Raw genomic sequence first — 11,330 nt, forward strand, 5'->3', positions numbered from 1 at the left:
TCCATCTCCCCGAGAGATATTAGATTTCGGGATTTAGTCGTTCAGAAAAGGACACCATAAAATTACATCATTTAAGATTGACGCACAGGTGTGGTGAATTTGTAAGGGATACACTGAATATGTACGATAAAACCAAATAAAGAAGGAAAATCATCGATATGTTTAAATTGGAATTTTGTCTTATTATCCATCCATAATTTCATGATCAAAAGGTTTCGGCGGGGCTCGAACCCGCGGCCTTCCGCGTGTGAAGCGGACGTGATAACCACTACACTACGAAACCGTTATGCCTGTGTGCGCGAATCAAATCGTGATGGCAGTAGTGCTAATAGTTAATTCATAAGAGTTACGACAAAATGGCATCAATTTCATCAATTTAGCTTCTTAGCCCTTCGCCGAGTGAACTGGGGACAGGAGGGATTCGGGGTTTAGATATTGTGTTTGCTGAGGTAAGGTGGGAGTCTTAGCTTTCCGAAGAGCCCTTAATCGAAAAAATCGATTCAGAATTACTGATCGAACGCACCGTTTTTGTTTTATAAAATCATGGTCGTTTTTGTTGCGCGGTACAGTCTAATGTTGCCGATTTTTTTCCGGATAAATCGCGTGGTTTTACTACCTTAAAGGCGCTATCCCTATAAACCATAAACTACTTGGTATAGCGCAGAAATTCACTATCTTTATGAATAATCGTACTTGAAGCGGATTGGGCGACTTATAATGAAGTTTCAAACTGTTGAAGTAACCTATCGCACGATTCGACGAGGAGTTGTGGCTCCCTTGTATTGCCTATCGAAACCTTTAATCAACAACTCTCTGATAATCGGTATACGCGGTCTTGTCTCTGTTAGATTAGACTAAAACAAACTCGATAACACCGTGATGATTCGATGCGATCGAAAACTGTCGCTTTCCCGGTTCAGTTTTCACGCTTATTCGCAGATTACATCATTGATTATAATCTTACCCGTCGTAATTTCTAAAAAGAATTCCCGTATACTTGTTATTCGTAAGTGCCACATCACACGACAAGCAAACTCTAGACCTCTGTCTGATTCAATTCGCACACAACGGCTCCTTAATCATTTTCAAATTCTCCTGCAAATCCTCCATGCAGTATTGTAGTGTCGCCAATAACGCGGTGCTGCCTGCTGTTTTACTTCCGGGTTTTATTTTACGATTGTAAATTGTCAGATTCGATTTCTGTGAATGTTTAGTTCTTTCGGTTTTCGGGAGGACTGATTATTTGCACTACAGAAAATTAATTCATCTTTGGCAATATTTCGCAAAGGTCGAGGTAAAAATAGCTTTTCCTCCAATCGGCACTGGGCACGGATGATGATTTCGGGATGCTAATTAGCCACGTGTTTGAACGCAGATTCAATCAAAATTTATTCAGAAAAAATATCAGATCCAATTGAGATTTATTTGATTCAAAAAACGGTATCAAATCATCAAATCGAATTCTACATTATTCGGTATTCAAATTAATGAGATGAAGAAACACTGGTTTTCTGTACACGTCCTCTCTCGCAGGTATTTGCGGCCCTGCCTCACAAGAGTATCCTTACCCTGGAAGATGGTCTGCGTAACAGTTCGTGTATGAAAATATCACGATCAACACGCTAGCCAATGAGATATCACATTTTAGTTAAGCGAATTAACGAGTTCTGACAAATATCAGGCCCGTGCAAAGCCTTTTAGAGGGGCAGTTCTTTTTCGAGAAAAGGGCGCTTTCCTATTGAAAAGGGACTTAAATATGAAGTGTCCGGGTACCTGAATGAATCATTTGAGAATTTATTACTTTTCATTTCCAAAAAAATATCAAAATTGTATCCAAATTTCGAAAAATCTTGACCAGAATTTTATTACACGGACTTTTAGAGGGGTGTATGCTATACCCGCGCAGAGTCACGATACCACCAGGTTCGGATGCTTGCCTGAGAATATGTTGAAGTTTTCGGATAAACGAACTACTTCTCGCCAAGTTTTGTCAGTCTTGTCGACTAAGTCCACTGAATTATATCATATCTAATTGCTACTAAAATCCACGCATACCGATAATTTCAATTTTGAAATGCAATTACGCCAGCCGTGATCCATCTCCTATTTCAATTTCGAAGCGACTTAATATTCGAACGACCGGTATATCTGCTGCACTCGGTAAAAAAAGAATTGGTGAACGCTATTAAAATACGAGATCGTCGCAATAATAAAATTCAGCCTCGCGGGTTTTATTCAATCAATCATTATAAGCGATCCTTAAATTACTTCCAGCGCTGCTTATGTTGGAATCGGAAATGCGGCTATTCATTTCCGTGCGAAAGGGGCTTATCAAAATCTACTCCTTCAACATCTCTACTGAATATGATAAAACCAGTTGTATGTGAATGGCTATAGGGGAGTCGCATCGGCTCTCTATCGACCACCACCTGATTAAAGGCTGGCACGCGATATATACTTTTCCTTTCAAAAGTGCACACGTTTTCACGATATGCTGTTATAGCGTGTTTTGTTGCCAGGTGGTTTTTTGTTTTGTTTATATATACGAATGTTGTTTCTTTAGGTTTTTCTTCTTCCAAGTGAGAGAAAAAAAAACATGTGGATAGATAACTAAACTCAAAAATGTTTTTGAAACGTGACTTACGTTGGCTCTAAATCCAACACATTCGACAACAGATATGTACATATATACATTGTGGGATAGACCGTTGGGTTTTCAAAGGTCACGGGGATGAGGGATAGAGATTCAAGTTTCAAATGTATATTACAAGTTCAAATACACTTGTGAGTAGGAGTTATACCGTAACTCGCAGTTGAATCAGTTAATTTTCAATGAGTTAAAACTCAAATCCTACGTATACTCACATGGAACTAGGTCAGATAACTAACCCTAAAGTCTCGAAGAACCCCAATCTGCATTCTATATTGGCGAAAAACCTTAAAAAGCTTCACCGAGAACCCCCGAAGAATCCTTCGTTCTAAGAGTGTACGGTGGCTGGTTCGATGTATATTCTCTTTACTTCAGAGAGAATTTCAGAGGGTCTGCTTTTGGCTTACGTTGATGCCCTTTAGATAATTTTTGAAAAAAAATACAGACATCATGAACTATAAATGGTCATTTGGAAATCTAATCACTAGATTTGCGTGGCTAAAATATATAATTTTTTTCATGCTGCATTTGTATATCACGCCTGCTAATATTTCAAAAACGTTATAAGAAAATGAAGAGAGCGCACGCGCCTTTAAGAAGCGTCTGAAATTGACTTAATAGTAGCACTTGATTGATCTAGTTCTCCATTATATCATTCAAGACTGTTGTGTTGGTAAAAAGTCACATTAACTGGATCTTCAAAAACCGAAAGAGAAGATCGCTGGAAAAATTCCATAGGGCAAAGTTGAGAGACAAACGATATTTTCGGTGCAATTACATTAATTCTGACTAAGGCTAAAAAAATCGATACCTTGTTTTACATTTCTGCTGAGCTTAAAAGCTGACCCGGTCGGCTGCCTATCTACTCTGTACATTACTTTTGATTAAATCGTGATCAGGCTAACCATAACAAACCCGGCAGCTATAGAAATGAACTGATTTACAAATTTCATTGCAGTTTTTTTAAAGTAACCCGGCCGATTAGGAGAAACAAGGTGTCATTTTTAGCATAATGGGGCATGATCCATATAACGTACGTGAAAATATACTATTAATTCTCATTATGAAACGCGATTCATATTGTTTTATGCGCTGCAATCCCAAGAGAAGGTTTATATTACAAATTACCCTTACCGAGAGAATATTTGAATTTTGAAATGACGAGTAATTCAAACTCTAAAACGCAAGAAATCTTCGATCGGCGGGTTACTTCAATTTCTTAATACATCTATAGTTCATCTGTTGCATTAAGTAAAACGCCATACTACACTCTCTGAAAGTTGCGTATGCGCCGCTGGGTTGAATTGGGTTCTAAAGATTAAGTGACAATATAAAGACAATAATTATCTAGCCGTGATCGTCTAGAGGTTAGGACATTGCGTTGTGGCCGCAATAACCCAGGTTCGAATCCTGGTCACGGCATGGTTTTTTCCATTTCAATTCTGGTTTGACCACATTCTTATTTATATCGTTAAACTATTTTGATATTCAAAATTGAAAGTTATCTGACTTTTAATTAAAGCAAACGGCATTTCGCGTTTCAACTTATGGCTTACTATCATCATATGTAATGGGTGGCCTCCACCAGCAGCCCACGTTGATGTAAGCCAATACATTATAATTGTGTTGCGTTATGAAGCACCGGAAAAACCACAATTATTCAATCAATAATCAAAGTTAAAATTAGAATTGAAAATGCGTTCAATTACGGTGGTCGCCTCGGTCAGGATAGAATTCGTAGTCCAAGCAGGCAGGTCTGGTTTGGGACAGAGTGCATATCAACAATTAGCTTATTTACAAATCTGACTGCACGCGACCTTAGACGACACGACCGGCCGGTCAATCAACAATGTCAATACAATTAATGAGTGATAAGTGGCCAAACCGAATCAATTACTGTAACGCGCTGTAACTGTATTATCAGCGACAGTATAGCGCAAATGAGAATTCATCGATTGTTATCCTTAAACTATCGCGGGATTTGTTTCGTTCAAAGAAAACGGAGTAAAATTCGCAAGCGCAACAACGTACGCTCTTGGCATTCGCATGTTGGTCGTCTCCGAAGTTCTTGCCCCATCCCGTAGCGCTCTAGTTGTCATTTCCCTAATCTCTATAGAACGGTTTTTGTTCTGCGGTAAAACTGATGCGAAAAGAGCGTGTCCGAATCCGTTCGGTCGTATAATTCATTCAAAGAAGATGAATGGCAAATTTCTCATAATCGACGTTTACTCGAAGTCACGAAAATGGATGCCGGATCTATTTTTCATATGGTTGAAATATTTGTATAAGTACTGTATTTCGATGGCTCTCATCAGCAGAAAATGTCTGGCTCGGTGACTGGCATGGCGATACGCACGTGTATGAAATCGGAAAAAGATGTACTTTTTCGAGTTAAATAGGACGAAATGTGATTGTTTAATATTTCAGCAGTTTATAAAAGGTCTTCGTTTCTGACTTCATCCTTCTCGGCAGGGAATCGAACCTGACAGCATCGCTATTAACTCAGCCACGCTATACTAGCAAGAATGCGCAGCTACATGCGCAGCTTCGATGTTATCATTATTAGCCAATCAAAATAGCTGTTTCCATTTTAGCCCGGATTTTCTATTTATAGTTCTTCCGCGAATGTGCCCCTCCTTTTCATGATTACAAAACAAGCGAATGTTTGACGCATTCTATACTTAATAATTCTGTTCCGTTGGTCTTTTTGTGATCGTTTTGTGTACGGAAAGATCTGCTTGTGTTTTTTTCTGGCGTGCTATTGCCGAAGAAAATTACAGAAATGGAAAAGTCGATATCAATTATGTAAGACGCCACTCGTATAACTCGCGACTGCGTGTCGTATAACTAGAATAACCACCTTATATCCGGGACGAGCTGGCTTACTTTCTCTTTTTTCTAATTTGTAAAAAAAACCTCCCCAGTTCGATTTTTTTCTTGGAATACGAAGAAAACGACGACGACTAATCTATGATATCGCAGTTCTGATTCGAAAAGTGAACCTAATTACTTCCTGTCCGTAGGTTGTATTGTTGATTTTTTTGCCGCTCGAATATTACTGAGACGTGCGCAGGAGAGGCGCAGTAGCCGAGGGGTTTAAACCGGCGGTCGCGTCGATTCAGGGTTTATGGGTTCAAATCCTGGTGGCGACAGAGTTTCTTGGTAGAAGATTCTTCTCTGGTCTCTCTTCCGTCGGGAAAAAGAAACATCGAACACGCTTATGATGCCCTGCGTGGCGCTTAGAGGGTTGAGGGTGTTAAAAAAAAATACGTGCGTGGACTTAAGCTTTGTTCCGCATGAAAAGTCGTAAGCTTATGTAAAAGTTACTTCGTTATCTATTTAGTTTAGTTGGATATTTCTCAACGCTGAAGTATAATTCAATTTAACCGAACAGACTCTTTACAAAATCGATACACCCTTTTCGGGTCGAGATGTACAAAGTGAAACATACAAACCTTAGAATTTAACATTAAAACAATTAAACGATACATATAAAAGAGTCACATCGTCATGATATTACTATCAAGATATAAACTGGAGACAATTATAAGCATATAAACATTGAAATACACCACCGAAAATCAATTATAAACTCCATCAAGCGTTAGTCTCACTGTTTAAAATTTCAAAGCCTTATCATTTCCCAATTGAATCATGCAACCTGTTATCTATAAGCAAATTCTTGAATTTTGTTTAGCTATCCCAATTTGAAGATTCTGGGTAGAAATTACAATGAACGTCTAAGTAATTGAACTAATTCCATACACATTATTGTTATTATGCAATAACCTTCAAGCGTCACTATAAACGTCACCTCGCATTTCTGAACATCAACTTCTTGTGGCCATCCATTAATCTTAATTCATTCATTCACGGTGATTTTCTTTTCCTTTATCACCATAACCTCTCAAGACAAGTAACTAAGATAATTCCGCAACTTAACTTCTTCATTTTTGTTACTATTATGGTCACTGCTAGGCCCTCGTCGCCATCGCTCCTTCTTACGCTTTTACCCTTTAAAGTTTTAAATTATTTACGCAGGGGTTTGTCTTTATGTTGGCTTATTCGGGACAAAAGAATATTCTTTTCATCTTCCACGAAAACGCACAAAAACAAACTTTTAACCGTGAAAACAAATCATTTCGTTTTTGCACCATATCTTTTCAACGAATGTTTTTTTTCCGCAAAAACAAATTTAAGCAATCCTTCGGAATTTTTGAACCCCTGACGCGCTCATAATGTATGTATTTTTACTTCGTAATGAAATGTACCTTGTATTGTATCTATTCGATGTGTTCGACATACAATTTGTAATCGTAAAATAAAAACCCGGAAGTAAAACAGTAGACGGTACCGCGGTTTCACGCTCTCTTGCATTTGTTTTGAAACTGATTTGCGGTCAGATTTTTGCGAAAAAGCGCCAGCAAAGTAAAAACGTGGCCATTTTTTAAGTATTCAGCTACCTACGAATTGGAGAATGTATGAAATCTTCATTTAATACGTGGTTTGTATTAGTATATGCTCAGTTTCTAAGTCCAAGGCCTTACATCTGGAAACCATAACATTTTAATTTGCTCCATTTTATGGGAAGCAATATCCTCAGTCTACGGCTGGTCTAAACAAATTATCATTCAAAATTGGATCAAATAAGAGTTGTTATTTCTATATATAGAAATTACGGGCTAAATTGTTTCAAATTTTTTAAGATACAATCTGTTATGAAGTTCTGAATACATGAAATTGTGTAAAACCGCACACGATTAGCTAACCACTTTTGTGAGCGAGCGGCCTTGGGGTAAGTAAACGAACCACTCAAATTTACCGTTGTGTCCAGAATCTCGACCACTACGGTACAGTTCCCTGCGTGATTAGTCTTAAAAATAGGCCTGCTTCACGTCCAACATCCCGGTATACTTGACACACTTCGCCGTGTAGGCATGTATTCTTGAATAAAAACATGCGTTAAATGATAGCATCTGCAGGATTAATCGTTTAATCAATTCATATTCTCTTAGCTGATTTATTAATGATAGTTGATAGAGTGTATCCTCTAAAATAGTTATAAGGCTTTGTTAGAGTGAAGGCTATCATAGATATGAGAGTGTGCAATTTCTTTTCAATCCTCGCATTCTCACGGTAACGTTGGTATATATTATGTATCTTGACGATGCTAATATCGTCAATGATTCGTCGGTATGCTGCCTTGACCTTTCCATGCGAAGTCATTTTGGAAGGTTAACAGTGTTATATTACTAATTTCTATCGAGTTAATGGTGGAGGAACGATTTAGAAACGCCGTTTGAATGTCGGCATCGGGCAGGTTGGAGCTGGCCATATAAATGTTAAACGTAGATCATAAACGTATCGCCTATCGAAGAATCTCCTCGCTAAAAGCCACTCGGTCCCTGTTCGTGGAATGGATTACCCTTATATTTACGTACCATCGATGCTAATGATACTTTTAAAGTTGGTCGTAAAACGTATCTATTTACTCAATATTATTTAAACTAATGTTTTGAATCCTTATGGATTCGGTGTTTTAAATTATTTCAAAAAATATTATTGTGAACCGCTTTGAAACGCATGTGTAAGGCGGTACAAAAATACAAATTATTATCATTATAATAATAATAATTATCATTATTACTCGGTCACCATCGGTAACTTTCGCATCTGAAATCTAGATCATTCCGTTGAAGATACACCGTATTTTCTTGTCCGCATTGAAAATGAGTAATTGGTCGAGTTGTACACAAGGTTATTTCTTTGAATTACAAAATAGTCCATGGAAATGTTTCTGCTTCAGGAATGCGTTTTAGATTTACATCGTAAAGATTCCCAATACTTTTGCTTTGTGGTAGAATAGCTACACGCTGACATGGAGAACCGAAAATAAGTTTAGATTAAGAAGATTAAAACGAAAACATCAAATTCTGTTTATGGTGGGTGTTTAACATACGGTACTTTTCTTAAGATGTGTTCAAAGAGGTAAAAGTTTGACGAGCTAAATACCTAAATATGCACTGCATCTGCATGAGATATTATACCTTATGCCTTGAAAAAATAACACATATATTATTAGATAGAATAACACTTGTGAAATATATACAATTACAAAATAAACGCCAAAAATTTATAATTGTAATGTTTACTTTGAAACGCCAATATTGATGAGGCAGTGCACATGACGCAGTGCCCCCACGCATACTAGGTATTAATGTATATATGTATTAACGGATTTTTAATTTATGATTCCTCTCTTATCACGATATTGCGACTCTGCATGGATAAAGAGACGAAACTTGTTGAGATTACCGTTTAATGGTTCCATTCTGAACGTGTGAGAAAATGCTGACATAATGCTCAACGATCTAATTAGCCAGATAGTAACTTGATTATGAAATACCATCCTAATGAGCAGATATAATTGATCACGGTTAAGCAAATAAACAAGTATATATTCATTTCTGACCGCTGTTCAACTTCTCATCTTGCTCACACATAAATATCGACGAATATTGCGGAAGAGCCTGCGTTGCATCTTGTTATCTTTCGATATGTATGGTATACATATAATAAAACCATGTGTCACGGTACATTAAACCTATCGACAACTGGAAAAGACATTTTACCTACTATATTTCTAATGAGAAAGGTGTGTAAACAAGAAAGTTAACCTGAACATTGATTCGCGCCTAGAAAAATTGCACATGTATTGCGTAATATTGTCAACACTTAATAATGTAATAAAGAATTACATAATATCAAGGATCAATGAAGTTTCTTTTGGATTTGAATATATCGATAATTGATTTGAATTGACCGGCAAACAGTCTAGCCCCGATATATCGATGACGTAGAGTACAGCCTCTCAAGAATAATTATCAAGATGTATTTGATTACGAAATAACGTAAAAATTCACAATTTTAATTCGTATTTTGAAACGTCAATATCGATGCACATCGACTCAAAGAAAAACCGCTAAGTGGTGGAACAATTTATGTTAGAGACGTCCCCGTGTAGCGGAACGTAACGTTAACGATCATCTTTTCTTTCGTTCAGTAAACTTTTTCTTGGCATAATTTTGTCTATATGAAAGCAAATTCTTTTTCGGTGTAAACTGTCTATCGGGGTCATTGCGGATGCAAATCACTGAACTTGTTCCATTAGACATTTGAATCCCATATTTACTACTGCGTTTATCATTTACACATTTCTGTCATTGCGGACTAAGAACCAAAATGAAATCCACCAGGGCTACAAGCCAAGCATACACTCCAATAAATCAATCAGAATGTTTGTTTAATTTCCTTTTTTATGTTCTTCAGCTAAATATTATGACTATATTCATCATCATGCTCTTGAAATGATTTTGAACTTGAACTTGAACTTGGGACTTGGCACTGGCGAGGGGCAGAATTACAAGGCGATCAAATGCTCGAAGGGAGATCCGTGTAAAATTACCCGCATGAATAATCAGATAGTATCTTTAGATGTTTATGATGCCCTTAAAGAATAGTAGCTGCAACAAATAAGAAGCAAGAAAACAAAAATCTAATCTTATATATTTCATATCATATTAGATAATGAAATGAAATGGATCGCCTCCTATCATTCAGTTAACGAACTTTTCCTCGGGTCAACCCGACTTTCGAGGTGAACACAAATCATCACCACATCAAATACTGATGTATCGCATAATTCATGAATTACATTCAAGCGTTACAAAACTTTGAAATGCCTTAAAAGGGGGTTTGAAGCGTGGATCGCAGCCTGTTGATCCAGAAGAGATATATAGGGAGTTTTAAGCCTAGGCACCTAGGAGACGTCATTTTCGTTTTTTGCTTTTCGAAATCAAGTCAAATTTCGGGGCCTTTTTCTTATTTGATATTTGATGAAATTCTGATATTCCGACCGATGTCAATCCGTTTCATACGACTCCTAGAATTCTCGTAAATTCCGGGAATTCCCCTTAAATTCTGGGAATTCCGCCAGATTCCGTGAAATGTTAAATCCGATTCAATATCCGTTTCATTATGGTTATTTTTGTAATCTTATAGTCGCATCGATATAGATATTGGGTGCATGTTTCAGGAGATTTCCTCTATACAAACAAAAAGCATATGGTTGATATATTCAAAATGTGTGGGCTGCTACAGTCAACGGTATCGAGACGAAAGCTATATCTGCAACAGTTTCAAGGCTACGCGTAAAAAAACGTGTGCTTTCAATGCCACTCTAGATACTGTTAACGTGTATAATTCACCGAGTTGTTTTATTTGATCCAGAGGTGGCCAAGGATCGAGTGTGTTGAAAGAACCACCTGTATGAAATTTACTAAACCAGTTTTCGTACACGGCATTCGACCAATTAAACGCCGTGAAAAATGAGGTGTTCTATTTCTTTTTACGTTATGTGTGGTATTGTTGGGTTCTGCGTATTAGGACCAGTAGGATTTAGAATGCCGACGAATCATCGGCACATTAATGCATGAACAGTCGTCTCAAAATCTAAAATTCTAGCTCGAATTCTCGAATATATACGTGATAATATCGGGGGATCGGTTCTAGCTCAGATGTCATGTAATAACTACAACTATAACAGCACGATACGTCTTTTTTCGATGAATGCCTACATGTGAGAGTGAGAAAATGAGTACAGGCTAGGCACTGATAAAGA

General features: G+C 37.4%; 2 non-coding genes across 2 annotated transcripts; one reads left to right on the plus strand and one right to left on the minus strand.

Annotated features, from left to right (window-relative positions):
* Positions 1–210: 210 nt before the first annotated feature.
* Trnav-cac (transfer RNA valine (anticodon CAC)) lies at positions 211–283 on the minus strand. Its single transcript has one exon. It is a non-coding gene; the product is annotated as a tRNA-Val (tRNA).
* A 3,717-nt stretch (positions 284–4,000) lies between these two features.
* On the plus strand, positions 4,001–4,072 carry Trnah-gug (transfer RNA histidin (anticodon GUG)). Its single transcript has one exon. It is a non-coding gene; the product is annotated as a tRNA-His (tRNA).
* The last annotated feature ends 7,258 nt before the right edge of the window (positions 4,073–11,330 follow it).

This window comes from Tubulanus polymorphus, chromosome 5, assembly GCF_964204645.1.
Source record: "Tubulanus polymorphus chromosome 5, tnTubPoly1.2, whole genome shotgun sequence".
In the NCBI taxonomy this organism is placed as follows: Eukaryota; Metazoa; Nemertea; class Palaeonemertea; order Tubulaniformes; family Tubulanidae; genus Tubulanus; species Tubulanus polymorphus.